General features: G+C 44.8%; 1 protein-coding gene across 4 annotated transcripts in view; it reads right to left on the minus strand.

The window, feature by feature from the left end:
• The window catches only part of SIL1 (SIL1 nucleotide exchange factor), a 295,785-nt gene that overhangs the window by 242,090 nt on the left and 27,208 nt on the right, over positions 1-26,487 (minus strand). The window contains exon 1 of one of the 4 annotated variants that reach the window (XM_082652455.1): positions 4,195-4,383. The exons of the other annotated variants lie outside the window; for them this stretch is intronic. The gene's annotated coding sequence lies outside the window, so the exon portion shown is untranslated. Of the gene's footprint in view, positions 1-4,194; positions 4,384-26,487 lie in introns of those variants that run through there. 4 annotated transcript variants of the gene reach the window in all.

Consider the following 26,487-nt stretch of genomic DNA (forward strand, 5'->3'; position numbering starts at 1 on the left):
GAGCGTGATCTAAGCACCAGCTGAGGCCCCAGAGAAAAATCCCCAGCAATCCACAACCAAGGGGCTGGCATTGTAAGAATGTTCAGATTAGCTCTCCTGAAAAGAGGCTTACTCCAAGAAACTGGCAGATGGCCTCCACAGCACAGCTTCACTCAGGAAAGGATAGAAAATGAATGAAAAATAGAACTACCATACAACCCAGCAATCCCACTACTGGGCATATACCCTGAGAAAACCATAATTCAAAAAGAGTCATGTGGGCTTCCCTGGTGGCGCAGTGGTTGAGAGTCTGCCTGCCGATGCAGGGGACATGGGTTCGTGCCCTGGTCCAGGAAGATCCCACATGCCGCAGAGCAGCTGAGCCCGTGAGCCATGGCCCCTGAGCCTGCGCATCCAGAGCCTGCACACCGCAACGGGAGAGGCCACAACAGTGAGAGGCCTGTGTACCGCAAAAAAAAAAAAAGAGTCATGTACCACAATGTTCATTGCAGCTCTATTTACAATAGCCAGGACATGGAAGCAACCTAAGTGTCCATCAACAGATGAATGGATAAAGAAGATGTGGCACATACATACAATGGAATGTTACTCAGCCATAAAAAGAAACGAAATTGAGTTATCTGTAGTGAGGTGGATGGACCCAGAGTCTGTTATAAAGAGTGAAGTCAGAAAGAGAAAAACAAATACCGAATTGGGAGATTGGGATTGACATGTATACACTGATGTGTATAAAATGGATGACTAATAAGAACCTGCTGTATAAAAAAATAAATAAAATTCAAAAAAAAAAAAACCCTATCATGAGTACCATTAACTGAGACCACTCCCTGGCTCTACATTTCCTAAACTATAAAACGGGTGTAAGAATATCTACACCCCATAAAAAAAAAGAAAAGAAAAGAAAAAAGAATACCATATGCTAACACATATATGAAATCTTAAAAGAAAAAATGGTTCTGAAGAACCTAGGGGCAGGACAGGAAGAAAGACGGAGACATACAGAATGGACTTGAGGACATGGGCAAGGGTAAGCTGGGACGAAGTGAGAGAGTGGCATGGACATATATACACTACCAAATGTAAAACAGCTAGTGGGAAACAGCCGCATAGCACAGGGAGATCAGTTCTATGCTCTGTGACCACCTAGAGGGGTGGGATAGGGAGGGTGGGAGGGAGACACAAGAGGGAGGGGATATGGGGATATATGTATACATATAACTGATTCACTTTGTTATACAGCAGAAACTAACACAACATTGTAAAATAAAGCAATTATACTCCAATAAAGATGTTAAAAAAAATGAATGAAGAAAAAGACAGGAAGCAGGATGAGAAGGTCTGAGCATGAATCCACAAACATAAATGAAATAACAATTAGAAGGCATCCACCTATATGGAAAAAGGCACAACTTGCCTTTACAAACGCTCCTGTCTTTTTGAATATTCTCATTTATAGCAAATCTTCATTCTTTGAGGGTGAAAACAGTTATTGCATTCCTATGTCCCAAGAGCTTTCATATTACTACCTCATTTAACCACTCTTTAAAATATTATTCCCATTTTTATCCATTGGAAAAACCAACCCTACGAGGTGAAATAACTTGTCCAAGGTCATATGGCTAATAAGAAATAGATTCAGAATCAAAACTCATGTTCAGGGGCTTGCCTGGTGGCGCAGTGGTTAAGAATCCACCTGCCAATACAGGGGACACGGGTTCGAGTCCCAGTCCGAGAAGATCCCACATGCCATGGAGCAACTAAGCCCGTGCACCACAACTACTGAGCCTGCGCTCTAGAGCCCACACACCGCAATTACTAAGCCTGTGCGCCACAACTACTGAGGCCCGCACGCCTAGAGCCCGTGCTCCACAACAAGAGAAGCCACCACCACAGTGAGAAGCCCGCACGCTGCAACGAAGAGTAGCCCCCGCTCGCCGCAACTAGAGAAAGCCGGCGCGCAGCAACGAAGACCCAACGCAGCCAAAAATAAATAAATAATTTTTTTTTAAAAAAACTCATGTTCAGGGAATTCCCTGGCAGTCCAGTGGTTAGGACTCTGCCCTTTCACTGCCGAGGGCCCGGGTGCAATCCCTGGTAGGGGAACTAAGACCCCACAAGCCACGCCGTGTGGCCAAAAAAAAAAAAACTCACGTTCACCACTAGGTCCACTTCAAATGAACTGTTAATTCATCTGAACTCAAGGGACAAGACTGCTTACCCATGCCATTTGGGGTTTAAAAAAAAAAAAGTATGGTATCATGTATTAATGAAACTGATCTCTCATATGGTTCAAAAATGTCTCCGTCAGAGTTGGATTTTCAAAACTACTTTGTACAAAGGCCATATCAAAAAAAAAATTTTTTTTATATGGGAATTCCCTGGCAGTCCAGTGTCTAAGACTCCACTTCCAATGCAGGGGACACAGGTTCGATCCCTGGTCAGGAAACTAAAATCCCATATGCCAGGTGGTGCAGCCAAAAAAAACAAAAACAAAAAACAAAGGCCATATCACTTAAGTGATGCCACCCACAACCCCGTCCACTTGCACCTACACATACCATTCTAAAGGAGAACAAGACTCAGTGAGAATTAAGTTCTGGCATGTTCATTTCAAACCCTTTTTTTTAACTTTCAGTTTCACTTCATTATCCTTTTCTCCTGTCAATGAAACACACCAGGGCTCAAAATTGGCCTCTGCAGAGAATAGCTCCTATTCAAAGACAGCAGGAAAGGTGAAGAAAGCAGGAATCAGAGGACAAGGCAATTTCTCATTCCTGAGCTACCACATCCCTACTAACATACTCCCCATTCCCATCGTCTGTAAAATGGGAGCAATAAGTCTTTTCTGTTGCCAATTTCATCAGAACAGCACATGTATTAATTAGCTGATAAAATTCACCAAACACCCAAAAGAAAGGTAAAAATAAATCTGGTGTGGCAACACCTTTAAAACCCAAGGTCCATGTTCTCAACTGAAGCCACAGACCAAGTCCTGATCCATTTTGAACAAACATCAATCCTAATATCCTCATGTCCTGACTCCCATCAAAATCCTATCCAATCTCCAAATTTGGCTAGTTTTATCATAAAAGAAAAGAGCTTGGGTAGGTTGGGAGCTAAAAACACACACAGATACAAAACACATCTTTCACACTGTCAAAACAAACACTGTGTTTATAAAAATCAATTTCTTCTCTTAGCAAACGTGGAGGATTCATTCCTTACCTGCCTACCTAGTCTGGGTTTAATCTAACCCCCTCAATCCCCCAAAGCAGTTTGCCTTTTTGTTTTGTTTTATTTAGGCCGGAAAGCCAGCTGGACTTGAATCGAGGCCAAGCATTTAAAAATATTAGAAAATTGATCTTACATATGAATCATATTTTTTAAATTATTATTATTTTTTAAGGCATCAAACAGCCCTCTAGCTCCTCTAGTGCAAAGGAAACCCCCACTGGCCTCTTAGGTGTTGAGCATTTCCTGACTCCTTGTTTTTCCCACATGGGGCTCATATTTCAAATGATTTTCTCCTGCCTTCTTTGGCAGAGAATTTCAAAGCGAGGATTTCCGGACCACCTAAATCAGAACCACCTGGGAAGGATTGCAGGTGCCCATGCCCCACTTTACCCGAAATTCCTGTAAGTAAAACCCAGGGATATGCACAACCTTCTGGGTGATCTGAAACACACCCAAGTCTCTAACCCCTACTTTAAAGGCAAGTATTTCATCTACCAGGGCAAAGGATAACACAAGACAGGAGTGGAAATACGACGCGGGTAGGGCTCAATTCCACATGGTGAAGAGACACCAGAATGTCAATACTGGAGCAGCTGGACAAATGCAGAAACTGAGGCCGGGAAAAGGGAACAGGGAAGGGAACTAAAATAGATGCGAAGCCAAAAGCCCGTCTCGGAGGCCCACTGCCTCATCTCCTGGCCTTTAAACAGGGTTACGGGAGACGTTTTGAGAGGGAAAAGTAGGGAAAGCAGCCTTGGGCTGAGAGGCCAGGTCTGAGGAAACCAGTGAGGAGCCCAGAGTCCCCTTGTACGTCCCGCTTCGCAGACACTGGGGGGGGCGATATGTAGGGACCCCACAACAGTGCCGGGAAGGCGCCGGGGCCTCTGGCAGGAGGAGACCCGGGCAGCGCCCTGAGCCCCAAGCCCAGGCCCAGGGCCGGGCAGCCCTCACCGCCCCTACCTTCGGCTTCCCGCCCGGCAGCCGAGGGGCAGACACAACCCCCACAATTCCAGGCGGCCGCAGCGGCAACCAGCTCCCTGTACGCAGACGCAGCGGCCACCGTCAGAAGCCGTGAGCGCGCGGCTATTATGTCACTCGCCTCCTCGCCCAACTGTCGTCTGCCGGACAGCGTACGGCCGCCTCACTCCCTTTCCCGCACTCGGAGTTGTCAGCCCCACCCCTCCCGGCTTCTGTTAAGTCCCGCCCCCTAGCGTCTATCTGAGCAAACCTCCTGGAACTTATTTACCCCAGTATCCCTCCGCCAGCGTGAGGTACCCGCGGGCCTAGTTCTGCTCCTAAACCAGAGCTTAACTTCTTTCTAGCGGAAAGATCATCAGAAAGAAGTTAGAGGTGAGACTGCCCTGGTGGTCCAGGGGGTTAAGACTCCGGGCTTCCACTGCAGGGTACGTGGGTTTCCTGGTTGAGGAACTAAAATTCCCACAAGCCGCATAGTGCTGCTAAAAAGAAACCAGAGGTGGTAGGGAGTAAAAAATCAAACTGGTGTGACTCAGTTGGGATAAAGCAGTAAGAAGTCTGAAGCAATAAACAGTCCTTAGAAAATTTATGCAGAATAGGGCACCAGCAAGTCACCTACTTTATATACTTATGTAATGTGTGAATTGAAAACGACTAATTATTTTAAAAATAAAAGTCACCATCAGCTCTAATTCCGTTCTACCACTGAATATCTTATTTATATATGCCAGGTGTTGTGTATACATTATATTTACTTCTTATAACTTTTTTTTTTTTTTTGGTTGCGTTGGATCTTTGTTGCTGAACGCGGACTTTCTCTAGTTGCGGCGAGTGGGGGCTACTCTTCGTTGCAGTGCACAGGCTTCTCATTGCGATGGCTTCTCTCGTTGTGGAGCATGGGCTCTAGGCGTGCGGCCTTCAGTAGTTGTGGCTCGTGGGCTCTAGGGCGCAGGCTCAGTTGTTGTGGCGCACGGGCTTAGTTGCTCTGCGGCATGTGGGATCTTCTTGGACCAGGGCTCGAACCCGTGTCCCCTGCATTGGCAGGCGGATTCTTAACCATTGCGCCACCAGGGAAGCCCCTCATAACTTCTTAAGATCAGAGCCGTCACCCCCTTTTTATAGATGGGGAAGCTGTGGCTCAAAGAGGTTGAAAGACTTATACAAGTTCATACAGTCTGAAAGTGCTATAACTGGGAATTTAAGTCAGAGAAAGGATAATCTAAACAATAAGAGCAAACAATCAACCTATCTGTTTAGTTCCTTTCCCTTTTCCATGTATTATGTGAGCTTCTAGCAGTTAATCTACTTTCTTGATTATGTTTACTCCAAGCAGATGGAAGATTGACTTCACAGCCATGAACAAACTTTGGTTAGTAGCCTGGGAAGAGAGAACAAGCCCCTAGGCTTCAGTGAGTAGTGCCACTTTATTAGAAAAACCTACATAAGATACTTCTCTGGGACTGGGTGGGAAAGGACAGGGAACAGCTCACTTTTCCCATGGAACACCCAGGAGGCTGGTGAGAATAGCTGGGCCCAGGAATAATTCTAGCTTGTGTCACTGCCTAGTACCACGAGGACAGATAATAAATGTTCAACAAGTATTTACTGCATCAGTGGTACATTGCATAGTGAACATATAAATTACAACTGAGCCTGACACAAGTTATAAAAAAGATATTAATAAAGTACTACAAGAGTAAGATGCTTAAAAATAGAATAACTCAAATCTCAGAATTCATACTTAAACGCATGAGCCAAGAGAAGAGTCCAGCTGGACACAGAGCTGCCAACACTCACAGGAGCCTGGCTTCCTTCTTGGGACAGATCTAACCAGCTCAAATATGTGCAGAAGGAAAATTCTGTATCCCCCCAATCCCCAAACCTCTAAAAGCCCTGACTGAGAACCCCTTCCCAGGGGAACTAGCTCCAAGCTCAAGCCTATTGAGCTGCTAAAATCAGAGTGCAGGGCTGGGCCTAAGCAGATTGCCTCTACTCTTGTGGCCCCCAAACAAGGAGGACCACTGTAAAGGTGTGAAGTTTGAAATCCAAGGATCAGATTGGGTGGTGGGATTACGTTGGTCTCTTCTCTGTTTCCCTGTATTACTCTTGGAATTGAGCGGAAATAAGTTTTAAATTTCCTTTTCAATAAGTAAACAACAACTAAAAAGCCTTCTGTCCCTTACAACTCTGTTGGAGAGCTTCCAAGTTCCCTCTTTCACTCCCCAGAAGAGCAAAACCTTGGAAAGGTAAAGAGCCTGGGGAACCACCTTCAACCTTGCCACCATCAATTAAAGGAAACCACAGCAGCACCCACCCCCAGAGCCCTGGCTAGGCAGAGATTTATATGATCGATCTGGCCTACCTCAACAAGCAAAATGTGAGGATAGATCATTTCTCCTCTGATCAAACTTTCCCAATTAATCTCTGACAAGCCTGATACCAAGTTGTGTGAAAGCATTCCTGACATCAGGAATTGGCTCCCTGCTCTCTCTGGATGGCCCTAGAATGTTGAGTGTGGGGAGCCGGAGCCCTAGCTCTCTGTCTCACCACCCCATTGTCCTGCCCCCTCCTCTGTGTGTACCCCCCAATCCCAGCTCTCACCATACACTTTATTTTTTTTAATTTATTTAATTAATTTATTTATTTGGTTGCAGCAGGTCTTAGTTGCAGCAGGTGGGCTCCTTAGCTGTGGCATACAAACTCTTAGTTGCGACGTGCATGTGGGATCTAGTTCCCTGGCCAGGGATCGAACCCGGGCCCCCTGCATTGGGAGCATGGAGAGTCTTAACCACTGCGCCACCAGGGAAGTTCCTCACCATACACTTTAAATCCTGCTGCCAGGAATCACTTCTGAACTCCAGACATTTTATTTACTTGAACATGAGTACTGTGCTACATGCGGTGAGGATACATCTCTGATACTATCCCACCTGTTCTTACCCTTAAAGAGCTCAGAGTCAGATGAGAGACACAGAAATGTAAACAGATCAAATCAACACAGTCCAGCAAGGGCCATAAAACAGAAATTTTAACAAAGAGCTATAAGTTCACACTTCTGTCTATCTTTCCAGATCCCTTATGTGAATAAAACTTTTTCACATTCATCATCTTGTTTGCTTCAGACAGCCCTATGAGGCAGATGGGGCCAATTTTTATCCCCATTTTACAAATAAAAGAAAAACTCTTCTCTCTGAACTCTTCAGAGCTGTGCTGTCCAACACAGTAGCCAATAGCCACATGCCGTATTTAGATTGAAATTAATTAAAATTAAATAAAATTTTAAGCTCAGTTCCTTAGTCACACCAGTCACATTTCAAGTGCTCAAGAGCCACATGTGGCTAACGTCTACCATATTAGACAGTGCAGATTATGAAACATTTCCATCACCGCTAAAAGCTCTGTTAGAAACAGTGCTTTAGAGGTCCTGAGAGGCTGAGAGTCAGTGCAAGGGCAGGACTGTGAAGCTAGAGAGAGCTCTCTGCGTTCCCAGAAAAGCTAAATCGAGCTGCCAACATGGAAGAAGCAAGAAGCTGATAGCAAGAAGCTGAGGGGAGGGACTTCCCTGGTGGCGCAGTGGTTGAGAGTCCACCTGCCGATGCCGGGGACACAGGTTCGTGCCCCGGTCCAGGAAGATCCCACATGCCACGGAGTGGCTGGGCCCATGAGCCATGGCCACTGAGCCTGCACGTCCGGAGCCTGTGCTCCGCAACGGGAGAGGTCACAACAGTGAGAGGCCCGCGTACCGCAAAAAAAAAAAAAAGCTGAGGGGCACTGCCAAGGAGACCAAGAGGAACTGGCCGTCTGAACCAGGGTCCTCTACTACCCGTGCTGCACTCAGATGGAGTAGGTGGCAGCAGCTAAGGCAGGGCAAAGATGAGATGACCTCTGCCCTGGGACTGGGCACACTTGAGCCCATCAGCAGCTTCCTTGGTGCCAGTCAGGAATTCTAGGTCTCTCTAACCCAGGAGACATCAACGACCCCAGTGTCTGTGCTTTGCTCAGGTGCATTTCTGAAGGCCTCAGTAGCAGAAAAGGAGAATTTTAAAAACAGTGTTTTCAGCCCCTGAGAAAGGGATGTGAGGCCTCTGGATGGCAGCCTTCCACCTGCTAGAAGGCTTTGGCATCTCCAGGGCGTTTTGGCCAGAAAAAGGTAAGTAAATTTAAGCTGCACTTGCTTTCAGCTAAACAGGCCTCTCTGGTTCAAAGGGAAAGCACGCAAAAGAAGAGACTCAGAAGACAGACAAGATTCAAAGGGTTGGGCTTCCCTGGTGGTGCAGTGGTTGCGAGTCCACCTGCCGATGCAGGGGACACAGGTTCGTGCCCCGGTCCAGGAAGATCGCACATGCCGCGGAGCGGCTGGGCCCGTGAGCCATGGCCGCTGAGCCTGCGCGTCCAGAGCCTGTGCTCCGCAACAGGAGACGCCACAACAGTGACAGGCCCGCATACTGAAAAAAAAAAAAAAATTCAAAGGGTTCTCACCAAACAGCTCCCACTGAGGCCAAAGCTAAACCCCAAGAACCATGATTCTGTCTCCAGAAACACCTTCAACCACACACCTACTCATGTACACAGACATTTGACACAAATGTACTGCCTATGGGCACCCACAAAGGCACTGAATCACAGGAACACAGAGCAGACAGCTACAGCCGCATAACAAAGCATCCACAGTCATTTATTTAGCAATTTGGGCAGGGCTTGGCAGGGAAGAATAGACTCTGCTCTATGCACTGTCCACTGGCGTGGCTCAACTAAGGCATGGTTCTCACTCACATGGCTGGCAGTTGCCGCTGGCTGTCAGCTGGGACTTCAGCTGGGGCTGTCAGCCAAGACACTGACAAGTGGCCTCTCCCAGGATCTGCTTGGCCTCCTCACAACTTAGTGGCTGGTTTCCAAGAATGAGCATCCCAAGAGAACCAAGCATTAAGATGCATGGTATTTTTACGATCTAGCCTCAGAAGTCACGTAGCATTATTTCTGCCGTACTCTATTGGTTGAACCCTTCTCTCCTCTGACATTGTCCCTAATAAAGGTCCCCAAGCACCAAAGCTTTGGGAGATCACATGTGGAGAATAAGGCTTGCCATGTGGCACGTCACAGGACGTTGGATCATCAAATCCAATATCGTTGTCAGCAGAGAGCCTAGAATTGGGATTGTAGAGCAGTGTAAGAACAGGCTTTGAAATTGGACAGACGTTTTAAGTCCTGACTGCCCCTCACTAGCTAAGCAAGTTGCTTTAACTTTAAGCAATGTTAGAGGTGTGTTTCCTTATTTGTAAAAAGGAGATAATATTAGTACTCACCTCAGTAATTGTTATGGAGATTAAATGGGATAATATATATAAAGCATTCAGCCCGGTGCCTGGCACAGTAAGTGCTGAATAGTTCTTAGCTATTACTATTCTTTTCCATGCCTGTTGGCTACACAGATGTTGTGCTAGAAGCTGGGCAAAGTTAAATCACACACATATACACATGTGGGTACTTATAGACTCACACAGGGGATCCAGCTTTATATCCCTACTTATATTCTAAGTAATTATCACACTCTCAGACGTACACATATTACACACATATTATACATCATGCCCAGACTCTATAGGAGCTTTTGCAGAAAGGTTACAAGAGGTATTACTAAGGCAGACAAATCCTCCTTCCAGTCAAAAATGAGACACAAAAAAACGAAAGGTATGGCAGTGTCTCTGGGACAGAGGGTTTCAAGGGGGTTCTTCTGGGGAAAAGAATACTGCATTTTCTGAGCTGGGTTAGAGTGACAAGTTGAATGTGGTTTTTCTCAGCAGTGTCTTTATTAGTCCATATGTTGGAGCACACAACAGGCCAGCTCAGGTGTCAAGGGGCTGGTCACATGCAACTAATCATTCTTATTTGTTTACCTAGTGTGGCTTCCCATTTCCCCACAGCCTCTGCAGAGACGCCCAGGGTGGGAGGCATTGGCACCAAGATCATTATGGAATTATGAGACCCATCGAACCATCATTAGAGCCACTGTGGGGAAATAAATCTTCCCTGGCTAGAACAGGACTGCACAGCCATGGGAACCCTCCTAATGTGTGTTCCTCAGGAACTGGCAGGGGTAAGAGCTGAAGAGTGGGGTAAGGTTAAGGGGTCCTTCTCCAGGGCTGGGGATAGGGGCTCTGGCCTTGTCCACTCCTCATCCTGGGGAACAATGATAATAATGACAACCTAATGTTAAACAGAACTTTACAGTTTATATCACTTTCTTGCATTCATTATACCATTTAATTCTCATAGGAATCCTGTGAGATGCAGGATACATTGTCCCTCATTAACCAAAAAGGAAACTGAAGTTCAAATACTCTGAGAGATGCGGCATGGTAGAGATGACCCATGGAACATGTGGAATGGAGTGCTTCTGAGAGTCCAGTTAGACCTCAGCTTTGATCTAGCTGCAAATCTAATATTTTCATATTACAAATAGGTCAGCTTTTATCTACCAGAGTATATCCATTAGTTAACAAATTTATTGAGTTCATAAGCCAGGTGGTATGCTAAGAGCTGGCCATATATGGTGAGTGAGCTGACTTAGTCCTCAAGTAAATTAAAGAAAGCCTCAACTTTTTTGCACTCCTGTCATTCAGAGGTGGGTTATATTTCCCCTCCCTTTGAATCTGGGTTGGCCTGTGACTGCTTTGACCAATGGAGTACAGAAGAAGTGACACTCTTCAATTATAAGCCCCATCTTTCAGAGTTTCCATTTTGGTTTTTTGGATACCTGAGCCACTCTTTCATAAGTCCAATCACTCTGAGGGAGGGACAGTACGGAAAGGGGCCCAGGTGAGCCCAGGCTTCCAGCTGACTTGCCAAGGTACCAGACATATGAGTGAAGCCTTCTTGGACCCTCTAGACCAGACCAATTTCTAACTGAGTGCCGATGAGCGGTGCCAGTCAATATCACATAGAGCAGAAGAATCATCCAACCAAACCCTTTCTGAAGTCCTGTTGCACAAAATCATGAGATGTAACAGAATGGTTGTTTTGGCAAACCTCTTCTATAAAGGGCCAGATAGTAAATACTTTAGGCTTTGTGGGCCACGTACCAACTCTGTCACATATTGTTCTTGTTTAGGGGGTTTCTTTTACAACCGCTTAAAAATGTGAAAAAAGTTCTTAATTTTTCAGTTATATAAAAACAGGTGTGGTGCAGTGGTTAAGAATCCACCTGCCAATGCAGAGGACACGGGTTCGAGCCCTGGTCCAGGAGGATCCCACATGCCGCAAAGCAACTAAGCCCACAACTCAGTAGTTGTGCACCACAACTACTGAGCCTGCATTCTAGAGCCTGTGAGCCGCAACTACTGAAGCCCATGTGCCACAACTACTGAAGCCCACGTGCCTAGAGCCCGTGTTCTGCAACAAGAGAAGCCACCGCAATGAGAAGCCTGCGCACCGCAACAAAGAGTAGCCCCCACTCGCCGCAACTACAGAAAACCCGCGCAGCAACGAAGACCCAGTGCAGCCAAAAATTAATTAATTAATTAATTAATTTAAAAACAACAACCAAAAAAACAGGTGGTAGGCTGGATGTGGCACATGGGTCCTGCTATGCCAACCTCTGCTTTAGGCCACTAAGGTTTGGGGTAGTTTGTTACCTAGAAATAGCTAGCCAGAACAGTCCCTTCCTTCATGAAGCTAGAAGACTGCGAGGAAGACAACATAAAACAAAAAAACAATTACTAGTTAATCAGATTGCTACATATGCTCTAAATGCCATGGGACTTTAACAACACTGATGGCTCCAGGAAAGGACTCCCCCCGAAAGGTAACATTTAGACTGAGACTTGAAGGATGACTATAAGTTTGCAGGTGAAAAGAAACAAAGAAGTATATAGTGGGCCCAGCATTTTGGTTCAGTGTGGGACTCTCTGAAGGGCAATACTAGTTCCAGAGCTCTCTCTTGGATTGGCGAAGGACTTCTTCCTCCACCCAATCTTCTTCTGCCTCCTGCCTTTCATAGGTATTGTTCCCTATGAACATCTGGAACCCTGAACCCAGTCTCAGTTCCTGCCTCTGGAAAACCCAACCCATGACACTTGCTAAAACAAAAAGGGAATTTATCGACTCACGTACGTGGAGAGTCTACAGGCAGAGTCCTGAGTGTCAAGCAGAGGTAGGTTTAGAGCTCCAACTAGGGTGACCAACATGGGACACAGGACTTTCAGTCCTAAAACCAGGAAGGTCACAGACAAACTCCAATGTATAACCAGGTCTTGATCTTTCCATGGCTTGGCTCTACTATCACCTGGGTGGGATAATTCAGTCTCAGGCTCTACACAAAGCAAGACAGGTCAGCACATTCAGACCCTGTATTCTCTCAAGTTGGAGACCTGCAAGAGGGAAACTAGTTTGCTACCCTTATAGCTCTAAGTAATTGGATTGAGTCTTATTGGCTCTCATTGGCCTGCTTGAGTCATGTGCCCTTATTTTTTAAGTTTAGTGTTTTTTGTTTTGGGGGGCAGTTTTTTGGCTGCACCACGCGGCATGAGGAACTTCCCCAACCAGGGATGGAACCTGCAGTCCCAGCAGTGGAAGGGTGTAATCTTAACCACTGGACCACCAGGGAAGTCCCAAGTTTAGTATTTTTTTAATTGACATAATTCATTTACTAAAAATTCATCCTTTTAAAGTATGAAATTCAGTAGTTTTTAGCATACTCACAATGTTGTACAATTATCACCACTATCTAATTCCAAAACATTTTCAGCACCTCAAAGAGAAACCCCAGACCCATTAGCAATCATCCCCATTCTCCCTTCCTCCAATCCCTGGCAGTCACTAGTGTACTTTCCACCCCTGTAGCTTTGCCTATTCTGCATATTTCATATAAATGGAATCATATAACATATGGCCTGTCTTCTTTCACTTAGCACAATGTTTTCAAGTTTCATCCATGTTGTACCATGAATTAGTACTTCATTCCTTTTTATGGCTGAATAATATTACCCTTGTATGAATATACCAACATTTTATTTATCCACTCATCACATTATGGACATTTGGGTTGTTTCCATTTTTCATTGTTATGAATAATGCTGCTATGAACATTCCTATACAAATTTTTATTTGAAGACCTGTTTTAAATTCCCTTGGGTATACACCTAGGAGTAGAATTGCTGGATCATATGGTAACTCCATGTATGGCCCCATTTTTTAATCAATCACTGTGGCCTGGAGGATGGAATCGTCTGATTGGTTTAAACCTAAGTCACGGGCTCTACTCCTGGTGCTGAGGGTGGAGTCAGTTTCACTAGAACAACACGGACTGAGGAGAGAATGATGTTTCACCAGAAGGAAATGTGGAACGGATAGCAGATGCAGGGTGAATGGACTCGAGGCAGCAAATCCACAGATGACCACTGCAAATAACTACTTTACTGAATGCTTACTATGACCCAGGCACTGTGCTAAGTACATGCATTATCTCATTTAACCCTGCTAGCAACTTCATGAGGTTTCTACTATTATTCCTATTTTACATATGAGGAAACTGAGCCTCAGAAAAGTTGAGTAAGTTGCCAAGTTTGTGTATCCAGAAGGTGGGAATTTGAACCCAGTTCTGATTGCAAAGCAAAGTGTCAGAGAAAAAACAGATTTTGAGTTATTTCAAAGTGTATCTACTAGAGGCTCTTTTATTTCATTTGCCCAACATTGTTATAATCATTGTAGAAGAGTCTGTGTAACCAAAAATTTCCTTTTACATCAGGAACAGGGAAGAACAGGTTTTATAATGAAAAAAATCACAGTTGACATTTTTTTCCTTTAGATTTCCAAGTAAGCTTCCAACTTAGTGAGATACTGCATCATTGGCATTGAAATTAAGCAGCAATATTTCTCAGAAAGCCCCCATGCTTCTTGTAACCAACCATCTTTTTCAAATAGGTCTAGCAGAAATTCAGCTAAATTTTTCTTGTCATGAGATTAGGAAATGCAGAACACCACATCCTCCCACCACATTAACCTCCCTCAGACATGATTTACAAGAGCTCTTATCATAGGCTCTTCTGCAGTCCTCATGGTGAGGACCTGAGGCCAGGGATTTCTGACTCTCTGCTCCAGTAGACCAGAGCTTGGGCAGTGTGAGATGGGTGGGACAGAAGATGTGAGGTTGCCAAAGAGTTGAAAGGGTACAAGGAGTTGCATTTCATTGCCCCCACACCCTCTGCCGAATCCAAAAAGCCAGTCTTTGGAATATCATGGAAGAATAACTTCATATTAAGCTGCATACTGTATTAAGCTTCATACTAAGCTTCAGGCTTACAGCACCGCACTGACATTTAAGAGACTTCCTCCCACCATCTCCTCCTCCCCAGTATACACACATCCCCACCAAAGCAACTTGCATCCTAAGCCCTTAAAAGATTTACTGCCAGTATCACAGACAAATTAGTGAATGCTCCAGCAGTTGTTTCCAAAGACAGGACACTCATTTGCATGAGGAGTTGCATGCCATCTGCATTATATTTGCAAGTAATTTGCATATCATGTCTGCCCTGTCAGAATGTACATAAATCCTTTATACTTTTGCTTTTTTATTTTCTAAAAAGGACTATGCCTCCACATCCTGCCCAGACTGTCTGGTAAAATTACCAGTCGAGTATTCCTAGCTTGATTGTGAAGAGCCTCACATGCCATGCTAAGGAGATCTCAAACTGTAGCGAATCCCCAAGGATATCAGAAAACAGTTTGAGATGCTTCCTTCATTCATTTATTCAACAAATCTTTACTGAACACCTACAATGTACCAGACACTGTTATGGGTGCTGAGGATATATCTTTGAACAATGAGATAAAAATAATTACAGCATTAAAAATTAAATGCTGGGGACTTCCCTGGTGGCGTAGTGGCTAAGAATCTGCCTGCCAATGCAGGGGACATGGATTTGAGCCCTGGTCCAGGAAGATCCCACATGCTACAGAGCAACTAAGCCCGTGTGCCACAACCACTGAGCCTGCACTCTAGAGCCCATGAGCCACAACTACTGAGCCTGTGTGCCACAACTACTGAAGCCCACACACCTAGAGCCCATGCTCCACAACAAGAGAAGCCACTGCAATGAGAAGCCCACGCACTGCAATGAAGAGTAGCCCCCACTCGCCACAACTAGAGAAAGCCCGCACACAGCAATGAAGACCCAACGCAGACAAATTAATTAATTAATTAATTTTTTAAAAAATTAAATGCTGTCATTTCAGAAGATCACTTCTCACCAACCCAATCAATAAATACAAGTGCAAACCAACACAAAAATCTCAAAGTGTTTGGCTATAAGGTAGTCATCTGGGTATTACAGACTATGCTTACATTTAAAAAAATTAATCCCGAAATTAAATAATACATTTCTTTTTTTAATATTTATTCATTTATTTGGCTGCATCGGGTCTCAGTTGTGGCATGCAGGATCTTCGTTGCGGCATGCGGGACCTTACATTGCAGCACAGGGCTCAGTAGTTGTGGCATGCTAGCTCTCTAGTTGTGGTGTGAAAGCTTTAGAGCATGTGGGCTTAGTTGCCCGTGGCACGTGGGATCTTAGTTCCCTGACCAGGGATTGAACCCGCGTCCCCTGCATTGGAAGGCGGATTCTCAATCACTGGACCACCAGGGAAGTCCCAAATAATACATTTCTTAAAGGGTACTGAAGACCGCTGAGAATACATCCACAGTGATCCATGAGCCCCAGGTTTGAAAAACACTAACTAGAGAGTCATTAAAAGATTTAAGCAGGGGACTTCCCTGGTAGTCCAGGGGCTAAGACTCCACGCTCCCAATGCAGGAGTCCCAGTTCGATCCCTGGTCTGGGAACTAGATCCCACATGCCGCAACTAAGTGTTCACATGCTGCAACTAAAGATTCCACATGCCAGAACTAAAAGATCCCGCATGCTGCAACTAAAAATTCCACACACCACTAAAGATCCCGCAAGCAGCAACGAAGATCCCTCGAGCCGCAATTAAGACCCAGTGCAGCCAAATAATTAAAGAAAAATAAATTTTAAAAAAGATTAAAGCGGACTTCCCTGGCGGTCCAGTGGTTAAGACTGTGCTCCCACTACACAGGGCACAGGGTTCAATCCGTGGTCAGGGTAAGATCCCACAAGAAAATGACCTAGGTTTGTGTCTTAGTTCTTTCTGACAGCTACATGGAGGGTGGGCTGGAAGCAGTTTCAGGTCAGAGGCTAAGAGATCAGAGAGAGACTTCAATAGTCTGGGTGTGACTCAGATGTGGCGCTGTCCACAATGCCAGCCTCATAAACCTTGGCCCCCTCACTGATGTCTGTCTGAAATCAAGTCACAACACTTACATGGTAGCTTCAGAAATTTTACATAAAAATTTGTGCAGTCACAGAGAGGGGTCACAACCTACATGGTTTCACTTGAAAAATCAGGTCTAGACATGTCTATCCAAATTCTCTTATGCAGTCATAAGTTGAAGGTCCTTCTCAACTCTTCCATCACCCAGCTCTCAACTGACTCTAGTGTCTCTCTTCTTGATCTTTTAAACTCTGGGACTCCAAATACATCATGTCTTAATTTTGTGGAGCAATTCAACTTCTTTTTTTTTTTTTTTGGCGGTACGCAGGCCTCTCACTGTTGTGGCCTCTCCCGTTGCGGAGCACAGGCTCTGGACATGCAGGCTCAGCGGCCATGGCCCACGGGCCCAGCCGCTCCACGGCATGTGGGATCTTCCCGGACCGGGGCACGAACCCGCGTCCCCTGCATCGGCAGGCGGACTCTCAACCACTGTGCCACCAGGGAAGCCCAGCAATTCAACTTCTATTTGAAAACCCCAGGAGTGTTTGAAAACAATGGGCCCTTCAGTTCCAGGACCTACCCTATGGGAAGTTATAAATAACTTAAAAAAAAGTTCTGTCCTTAAGTAAAGAACCTTATCAAGAGCAATAGCTCTGTAAGGGAGAGAAGAGCCAGAGATAGATAGCAGAGGGAGAATCACGACTATAGGGGGGAAAGGAAGCCCATGGCCAAATACAAAGATTCAAGGGGTAGGCCACAAACAGCTCTCATTAGGTCTTAGTCACATGGTTAGGGTGGATTGCTTGGTTTAGAAGCTCAGAGGTACCCAGACAGGGTCTGGTTAAAAACCCAGGGTGATGCCAACCAAAAAGAGGAGAAAGGTAATGGACAGGAGTCTAAGGAGAAGTGAGATGTAGAGAGATGTAGCAGAAAACAAAAGAAGAGCTTCAACGGGCTTCCCTGGTGGCACAGTGGTTGACAGTCCGCCTGCCGATGCAGGGGACATGGGTTTGCGCCCCGGTCCGGGAGGATTCCACATGCCGCGGAGCGGCTGGGCCCGTGAGCCATGGCCGCTGAGCCTGCGCGCCCGGAGCCTGTGCTCTGCAACGGGAGAAGCCACAACAGTGAGAGGCCTGCGTACCACAAAAAAAAAAAAGAAGAGCTTCAAGAAAGAGGGAGCCAGCAATGTAGAACATCACAGAGAGGTCAAGTACAAGGAAAACTGGAGAGAAGTCATTGGATCTAGCAATTAAGGTGACCAAAAGAGCAGTTGTAGTGAGGTCTTGTGGGAGATACTGTTAATTATTTACCCCAAAGCTATTTTCCCACCCTCCTTCCCTACTTACAAGGACTACCTCCCACTAAAGGGGAGGCTGGATAATTTCTCAGTATACCTTCCCCCACTCCTTTAAACCCAAGGATAGACAAGTGACCTAGTTCTGGGCAAAGGGACTTGGGAATAAGCCTAGAAGCTTATGGAAAAGATTTTCCTTTTCAATACAATATATATCTTCAACCCCTTCCTTTCCTGCCTTGAAAGTTGTATATGAGCTCATGCTGTTCAGAGCTGTGGCAGCCATCTTAGGACTGTGGGGGGGACAAGCTCAAGAATGGAACAAACACCCTGAGGAAGGCAAATGAGAAAAGCCTGGATCTTTGTGTGTGTGTTTCTGTCTGTGTGTATGTGTGTGTGATCTTAGTTCCCCAACCAGGCATTGAACCCAGGGCCACAGCAGTGAAAGCACCGAATCCTAACCACTGGACCACCAGGGAACTCCAAAGCCTGGACCCTTGATGGTATTATTGAGTGGTGAAATTACCCAAACCTGAAGCTACTTACCTCTGGATTTCTTGTTATACGAGATAAATAAATGTTCTTACTTCTTAAATCACTGTTAGTCAACTATTTCATTATTTACAAGCATGACACATGGTGAACATGGAAGCCAGAATTACATTTACTGAGGAGGGAATGAAAAACAAGAAAGTAAAGATTCTTAGTGCTGTCCAGGGGTTTCCAAATGCCAATTAATGAACTAGCTGCATTAAAATTACAGAAGGAGCTTTCTAAAAATACAGCTGTCTCTCCTTTATTCCTGGAATATTCTGATTCAGTAAGTCCAGCACAGAGCACAGGGATCTTGCTTTTTAATAAGGGCCCCACTGGTACACCATTTTGGAAAGTTGTTGGCACTTTCTTATAAAGTTAAACATACACATATACACCTACCCTATAACCTACAATTCCACTCCTAGATATTTACCCAGGAAAAAGAAAAATATATGTCCACAAAAAGAAGTGTATGAGAATATCCATAGTAGCCTTATTCATAACAGCTGAAACTGGAAACAAGCCCAAATACCCATAGCAGAAGAATGAAAGAGATCAAGGGCTGGGGATGATTACAAAGATAACCAAGGGGGCTTCCCTGGTGGTGCAGTGGTTAAGAATCTGCCTGCCAATGCAAGGGACACGGGTTCATGCCCTGGCCCAGGAAGATCTCACACGCCACGGAGCAACTAAGCCCATGCATCACAACTACTGAGCCCACATGACACAACTATTGAAGCCTGAGCGCCTAGAGCCAGTGCTCCACAACAAGAGAAGCCATGACAACGAGAAGCCAGCGCACCACAACAAAGAGTAGCCCCCGCTCACTGCAAATAGAGGAAGCCTGTGCACAGCAACAAAGACCCAATGCAGCCAATAAATAAATAAATAGATAGATAGATGTTTAAAAAAACAAAAAAGATAACCAAGGGACATTGGAGGCCTGATCACGACTGGAAATCAGACCCTGGAGCCAATGAGCACAGTTCTGTGGTTTTCTCTGGTAGCCTCGAGGCAGGAGCAGAGTAAATGAACGTTGTCCGAGAAATAGAATGGGAGGGATGAAATGACAGGATGACAGGAGGCAAAGGGACTAAAGGAAGTGGCGAGAATGGAGGCAAAGTGACTATCTCTGTCTGAGGTTTCTTTTTTTTTTTTTTGGCCGCGCGATCTCAGTTCCCCAGGGATTCCCCAATCAAACCAGGGATTGAACCCATGCCCTGAGCAGTGGAAGCAAAGAGTCCCAACCATTGGACCGCCAGGGAATTCTCTGTCTGAGACTGTTTTTGAAACACCCCTGTCCAGGCTTCCCTTATTCTGCCCCCTTTGGCTCTGCCCTCCATGTGTTTCGTGCCTCCTTTTCCTTGGATTCAAAGTAGGAAAACCAACCAACCCATTTTGCACACTGGGACTGAGGCTTAAAGGAGAGAAAGTAGGAAAGGTCAAAGTCAGTGTTGAGGGAAGTGAAGCAAAAGCTGAGGGCAAGACAGAGATGTCCCTGAGACGTTCAGCCTACCTGGGGACCCTAGAAAGGGCAAAGGCAAAATCCCAAGTTTGTGTGGCAGCCAAGGAGGTTGACCCTGCTCTCACTGAGGGTCTGAGGAGCTGTTATCTATGGGATAACTGGTAGCCTGAAAAATTAATTGGCCCGCTCCGGATAGGAGATAAAAGGAAAATTCTACCCAAGCAGGTGTCACACTAATTTGGCAGGAGGCTGGGTGCTGATTTGCATATGTCAACATCCTCTTCCCTTATTCTTCCCTCTCCCTCAGTAAGGCTGGTTTCAAGCTGCTCCCTAGGGAGGAGCATCAGAGAAGCGCAGCCTTGCATGGATGAAAATTAGGCTTTCTAAGGAGAGAAGTCCTGGAAAGGAGAGTGGAGACAGCTGTAACCTTACAGCTCTAACTTCCCTTCCTCTCTCTCCTTGCAGGCTCAGTAGAAGGAAAGGAAAAGAAACCAACACTATCAAAGGTCTACTTTCTCTCTCTCTTTTTTTTTTTTTTTTTTTTTTGTGGTACGCGGGCCTCTCACTGTTGTGGCTTCTCCCATTGCAGAGCACAGGTTCCGGACGCGAAGGCTCAGCGGCCATGGCTCACGGGCCCAGCCGCTACGCAGCATGTGGGATCTTCGCGGACCGGGGCACGAACCCGTGTCCCCTGCATCGGCAGGCAGATTCGCAACCACTGCACCACCAGGGAAGCCCTCAAAGGTTTACTTTTTATCCAGCCCTATGCTGAAAGCATTTAACCTAATCTTCCGAACAACCCTGCAAGTCCAAGATCATACTCAAGTAAGGAAAGAGGAGTTTGGGGGAGGGGAAGTGTCACACAGCTAGTGAGGGGCCATGCCGGGACCCCCAGTGCATGTCAGTCTGACTCAAACTCTGAACTGTTTCTACTATAATGAGCTGAGTGGTGTTTTCTGTGTGTGTCAAAAATTAATCGAGCCTATAGCCAATGCAGATACTTAATTGTAGAGCACTGACTTGCAGGAAAGGGCTCAATTTCCCTAATTCCCAGGGCACCTAGTGACACACAGAGCAACAGCTAAGACTGTCACCCACCAACAATAACAACAAAACAACAATGGGGGACTTCCCTGGTGGCACAGTGGTTAAGAATCCGCCTGCCAATGCAGGGGTCACGGGTTCAAGCCCTGGTCCGGGAAGATCCCACATGCTGTGGAGCAACTAAGCCTGTGTGCCACAACTACTGAGCCTGCGCTCTAGAGCCTGCAAGCCACAACTACTGAGACCCCACACCACAACTACTGAAGCCCGTGTGCCTAGAGCCTGTGCTTCACAACAAAAGAAGCCACCACAATGAGAAGCCCGTGCACTGCAATGAAGAGTAGCCCCCACTCGCTGCAACTAGAGAAAGCCCGTGCACAGCAACAAAGACCCAATACAGCCAAAAAATAAATAATTTTTTTTAATTTTAAAAAAAAAAACAATGGGAGCCACTACTTCTCCAGATCTAAGTGCTGAGTATTGTTTTAAGGGCTTTATAGGTATTGTCTAATATTTATCTTCACAATACCCTATGAGGCAGCCAATGATTATCCTTTCAAGCACCTATGGAACATCTAAAAAACTGATCACATACTAGACAGAAGAGTACATCTCATCAGATATTTTTGAAAATCAATAAACCACTTTCTTTAATCAAAATAGAACTTAACAACAAAAAGATAACAAGGGTCCCATGCATTTGGAAATGCTTCTAGACTCATGGGACAAAAATTAAATCAAAATGAAGATATTTAGGGCTTCCCTGGTGGTACAGTGGTTGAGAGTCCGCCTGCCGATGCAGGGGACACGGGTTCGTGCCCTGGTCTGGGAAGATCCCAACATGCCGCGGAGCGGCTGGGCCCATGAGTCACGGCCGCTGAGCCTGAGCGTCCGGAGCCTGTGCTCTGCAACGGGAGAGGCCACAACAGTGAGAGGCCCGCGTACCGCCAAAAAATAAATAAATAAATAAAGATATTTAGAAATTAAAATTAGCTGTGGGAAGCAGATAATGTGATACTTAAAGGTAAATGTGTGGATTTAAATGCTTATATAAAAAAAGCAAAAGCTGGAAAAAAGCATCCAACTCAAGAAATGAAAAAAGAACACACTAATCCAAAAGAGAGTAGGAAGAAGAAATCACAACACAAAACCAAATTTTAACAAATTAGGAAATAGAGATACTATAGAAGATCAATAAAAACTTTTGATAAGCTCAATCAAGAAAAAGAGAAGGCATAAACAATATCAAAAAAATTTAAAGGGGACATAGCGGTAAATATAGTAGAAAATTTTAAATCATAACAGAATACTGTAAAGAATTTTAGGTCAATCAATTTTAAATTTTGATGAAATGGATAATTTCCCTTAATATGGAAAAACAATTCTATAATGGAGATATTATTATTATTTCTTTTCAACAGATAAGGAAACTGAGGAACAGAGAGGAACTTGTTCAAATTCCCATACTAGTAAGAGACAGAGTCTGGATTTGAAGGCCCAGGCAGTGGACCTCTAACTCATCCTTCCTCCTTCCCACATTTACTGAGCACCTGCCACTGTGCTAGGGATTATAGGAATAAAAGACAAAGTTCTTACCCTCAAGACGCTCCCAATCTAGGAGAAGAGATGAGGACAGGGAAAAGGGTGAGTTAAGTGAGCTACCTAGAGCACAAAATTTAAAGATCAATTTACTCTCACTTGCACAACTCTCCTTAAATTTCGCTCTCTATTCTTGGGCCTGCTAATAAGCATAATCACAACTACAAAGTTACATGCTTTCCACATTGAAACAGGTAAGAATTTTGAGCTATGGATTGTGAGGAAAGGGCATTCCAGGCAGGGGGGACTAGTATAAGCAAAGGACAGAACAGGGAAGCAGCATGATCCCTGGTGGGAACTACCAGCAGTTTGATATTTCAGAGGCATACAAATCAGTGCAAGGTAAAGAACGGCAGAGGAGAGGCTAGAGAGAGGGCCAATGTTCGTGTCATTGTAGGTGCTAAGGATTTTTGACTTTACTCTGAAGGTTTAAGCAGAGGAGTGACACGGGCAAAGTCGTATTTTATATGAGCCCTCTGGCTGGAACGTGGATGGTGTTGGGGGCAGGAACAGGCTGAAGGCAGATGACTTAGGAGGCCATAGCAGCATCCAGGCAAGAGATGAAGAGAGCCTGCTCTAGGGCAACAGCAGTTGGACTAAAAAACAGGAAAAGGATTTAAGAGGTATTTGAGATGTAAAATTGGCAGAACTTAGTGGTTGACTGAATGTGGGAGAAGAAAGTGTGAAAGGAATCAAGAATGAGACCGCCACCACCCAGTTTCTATCATGAAAAACTGGAATGCATAGTAGTAATATCAACTTCCATCTCTTTCTTGATTCATATATACATCCAATAATCTATCCATCTTTTTAGTCATTCATTCATTCATTTTTTGATTCATACATCTATATATCCATCCATTTATACATCTATCCTTTAATCAAATTCTTATGAGTATCAAAGCACCATGAAGAATACATGTATAGGGCTTCCCTGGTGGCGCAGTGGTTAAGAGTCCACCTGCCAACGCAGGGTACATGGGTTCAAGCCCTGGTCCAGGAAGATCCCACATGCTGCGAAGCAACTAAGCCCGTGTGCCACAAATACTGAGCCTGAGCTCTAGGGCCCGCGAGCCACAACTACTGAGTCCACGTGCCACAGCTACTGAAGCCTGCGCGCCTAGAGCCCATGCTCCACAACAAGAGAAGCCACTGAAATGAGAAGCCCGTGCACCGAAACGAAGAGTAGCCCCTGCTCACTGCAACTAGAGAAAGCCCGCACGCAGCAATGAAGACCCAATGCAGCCAAAAATAAATAAATAAAATAAATATATTTATTTTTTAAAAAGTTAAAAAAAAAAGAATGTTTGCATAAAAATGTATACTACTTGGCTTTACTCATTTATTCACTCACTCACTAAACGTTTATTGACATCCTGCTATGTGCCAGATACTATTCTAGGTAACAGAGATATAGCAGTGAAGAAGCAAAAAAGGTCCTGCTTAAGGACTTAATATTTTAGTGGAAGATACAAATAGAAAGCTAAGAAATAATATAATTTCAAGTAGTGAAACTTCTTTGTAATAAAAGAAACCAGAGTTCCTTGGAGAAATATACAATGTGAGCCTGGAGCATCTTGCAGTACCAGAAAGAAAGGAAGGACTCAAATAAAAACAAAATGATGGAAGTATATCAAGGGGACATAAGAGCCAACTTGAAAGGGCTCCCAGTAACAAAAATCGGAACAATCTGAGGAACAAAATAAAGTATTACTGGATTATAACCTCAAGTAAAAAATAAGTATTCATGAGTACTGATTTAAAAGAATTGACTGAATAAACAAATAAACAAGGAAGAAGAGACAAATCTCTCTTGCAGAATTCCAAATAATTTATGTAGATACCCCACCTTCAAGGAGGTGGAACACAACTTCCCACTTCTTAAGTATGGGCTGTACATAGTGACTTCATTCCAGAGGGTAGAGTAGGGAAAGGGAGGAGGAATAACTTTACAGTGAAGAAACCTAGCAAACTTAAACTCAGCCAGATGATCAATAATAACATCAACAGTAATAAGTCATTCTGACTGATATGATGTAATGAGAATTGTACTTTACTTTTGCAGTTTCCTCCCCAAAATCCATAACCCTAATCTAATCACAAGAAATCTCAGGCAAATCCCTACTGAGGGGCATTCTACAAAACACCTGACAAATACTTCGAAAGTGTCAAGTTCATCAAAAACAAGGAAAGTCGGGCTTCCCTGGTGGCGCAGTGGTTGAGAGTCTGCCTGCCGATACAGGGGACACGGGTTCCTGCCCCGGTCCGGGAAGATCCCATACGCCGCCGAGCAGCTGGGCCCGTGAGCCACGGCCGCTGAGCCTGCGCGTCCGGAGCCTGTGCTTTGCAACGGGAGAGGCCACAACAGTGAGAGGCCCGCGTACCGCAAAAAAAACACAAACAAACAAACAAACAAAAAAACAAGGAAAGTCTGAGAAACTGTCATAGTCAAGAGGAGTCTAAGGAGACATGATGACTAAATAGACTGCAGTATCCTGGAAAAGAAAAAGGACATTACGCAAAAATTAAGAAAATCTGAATAAAATATGGACTTTCGTTAATAATAATATATCAATAATGGCTCAATAGTTGTGACAAATGTACCATACTAAAGTAAGACTTTGTTAACAGGGAGGGAAACTGGGTGTGCAGTATATGGAAACTCTGTACTGTCTTTGCAACTTTTCTGTAAATCTAAAACTATTATAAGATTAAAATTTTATTTTTTGTAATTTTTTAAAATAAATTTATTTATTTTTGGCTGCACTGCATCTTCATTGCTGCACGCGGGCTTTTCTCTAGTTGCGGCGAGTTGCTTCTAATCCAAGGGAGGAGCTAGGAAAGGTGAGGAAGAAAAGGAACCACCTGTGTGGCTCTGGAAAAAAACATCCTTAACCAGCATGTCTGGGGATGGGGGTAGGGATGTTTAGAGAGGAAGATGAAACCCACCAGACTGTCAACATCGAATGCTCGCATCTCAGACTACCAGCCCACATGGGGCAATTACTAAGTCTTCAGGCTAGAAAGATCACCACTAAATACAAAAATCTCTCCTTGTCTTCCAGGGAACTATATCTAAACTTGCAAACTGAAGGACATGCTGGCTGAAGGGACCATCTGGGATTCTAGCCCTTCATTCATAAAGTATTTATGGAGCCATTACTATGTGCCGGGTAGTCTATAGGCTCTATGGAAACAGCAAAGAACAAAACAGACTAAACTCCCTGCCCTCAGGAGCTGATCGTCTCCTATGTCCCTGTGCTTTCCTGTAATCTCACCCTTTTACATGCCCAGAGACCCTAAGGCTATAGGGCAGAGCAAGGCAGATCTAGTCATCACTCCCTGAGCCCTGGTAAAACATACAAAAGTCTCCTTTTCAGAACAAAGTACAGTGATCAGCCCCTTGGCAGAGGGTGAATTTTCCCCGGGGCCAAACCCAAGCTGGGAGCAAAGGCCCCACATCTGGAGTGCCATTAGTTTGGATGTCACTGCAATTATCACGTTGGCTCCAGACAAAGCCAAATCACAACTGAAGACAGGATTTTAAACCACGACCTTCCAGAGTCTCATTAGGTAATTGATGCTGATCACATTGCTTAATGGGGACCCATAAAATGCTTGCTATTTATGTTACAATGGACAAAGAAAAGGCTCAGCTAACCAGATAATTGACTGATGATGTAAGGGACTAGGGTGAAGGGGTGGGAAGAGGCATGGAAACCTGGTGAAGTTTCCCTGCCTCTGGCTTTTAGCGTCTCATTGGTGATGATTGTTTGACTGGATTCAGAAGAGACTGTGTACCATGGTCTTCACAAAGCCCAAAGCTGCTCTTCCCAGGAGCCAGGGACTAAGATAAGAATTGTCATTTAATAGGATTTTCTACAGCAGGCTAAATCGTTTGCTAAATGAGCAATTTCAATCACCCTTTCCCATCCACTAGGAGGGAATTAAGCTCACTTCTCCTCCAGCCTATACCCCCATCTCTCACATCTTCATTCCCTCACCAGCTCTTAGCAAGAAAGGTGGTCTGGTTGAAGTACAGAAGGTACAG

This window comes from Grampus griseus (assembly GCF_964374135.1).
Source record: "Grampus griseus genome assembly, chromosome: 3".
NCBI lineage: Eukaryota > Metazoa > Chordata > Mammalia > Artiodactyla > Delphinidae > Grampus > Grampus griseus.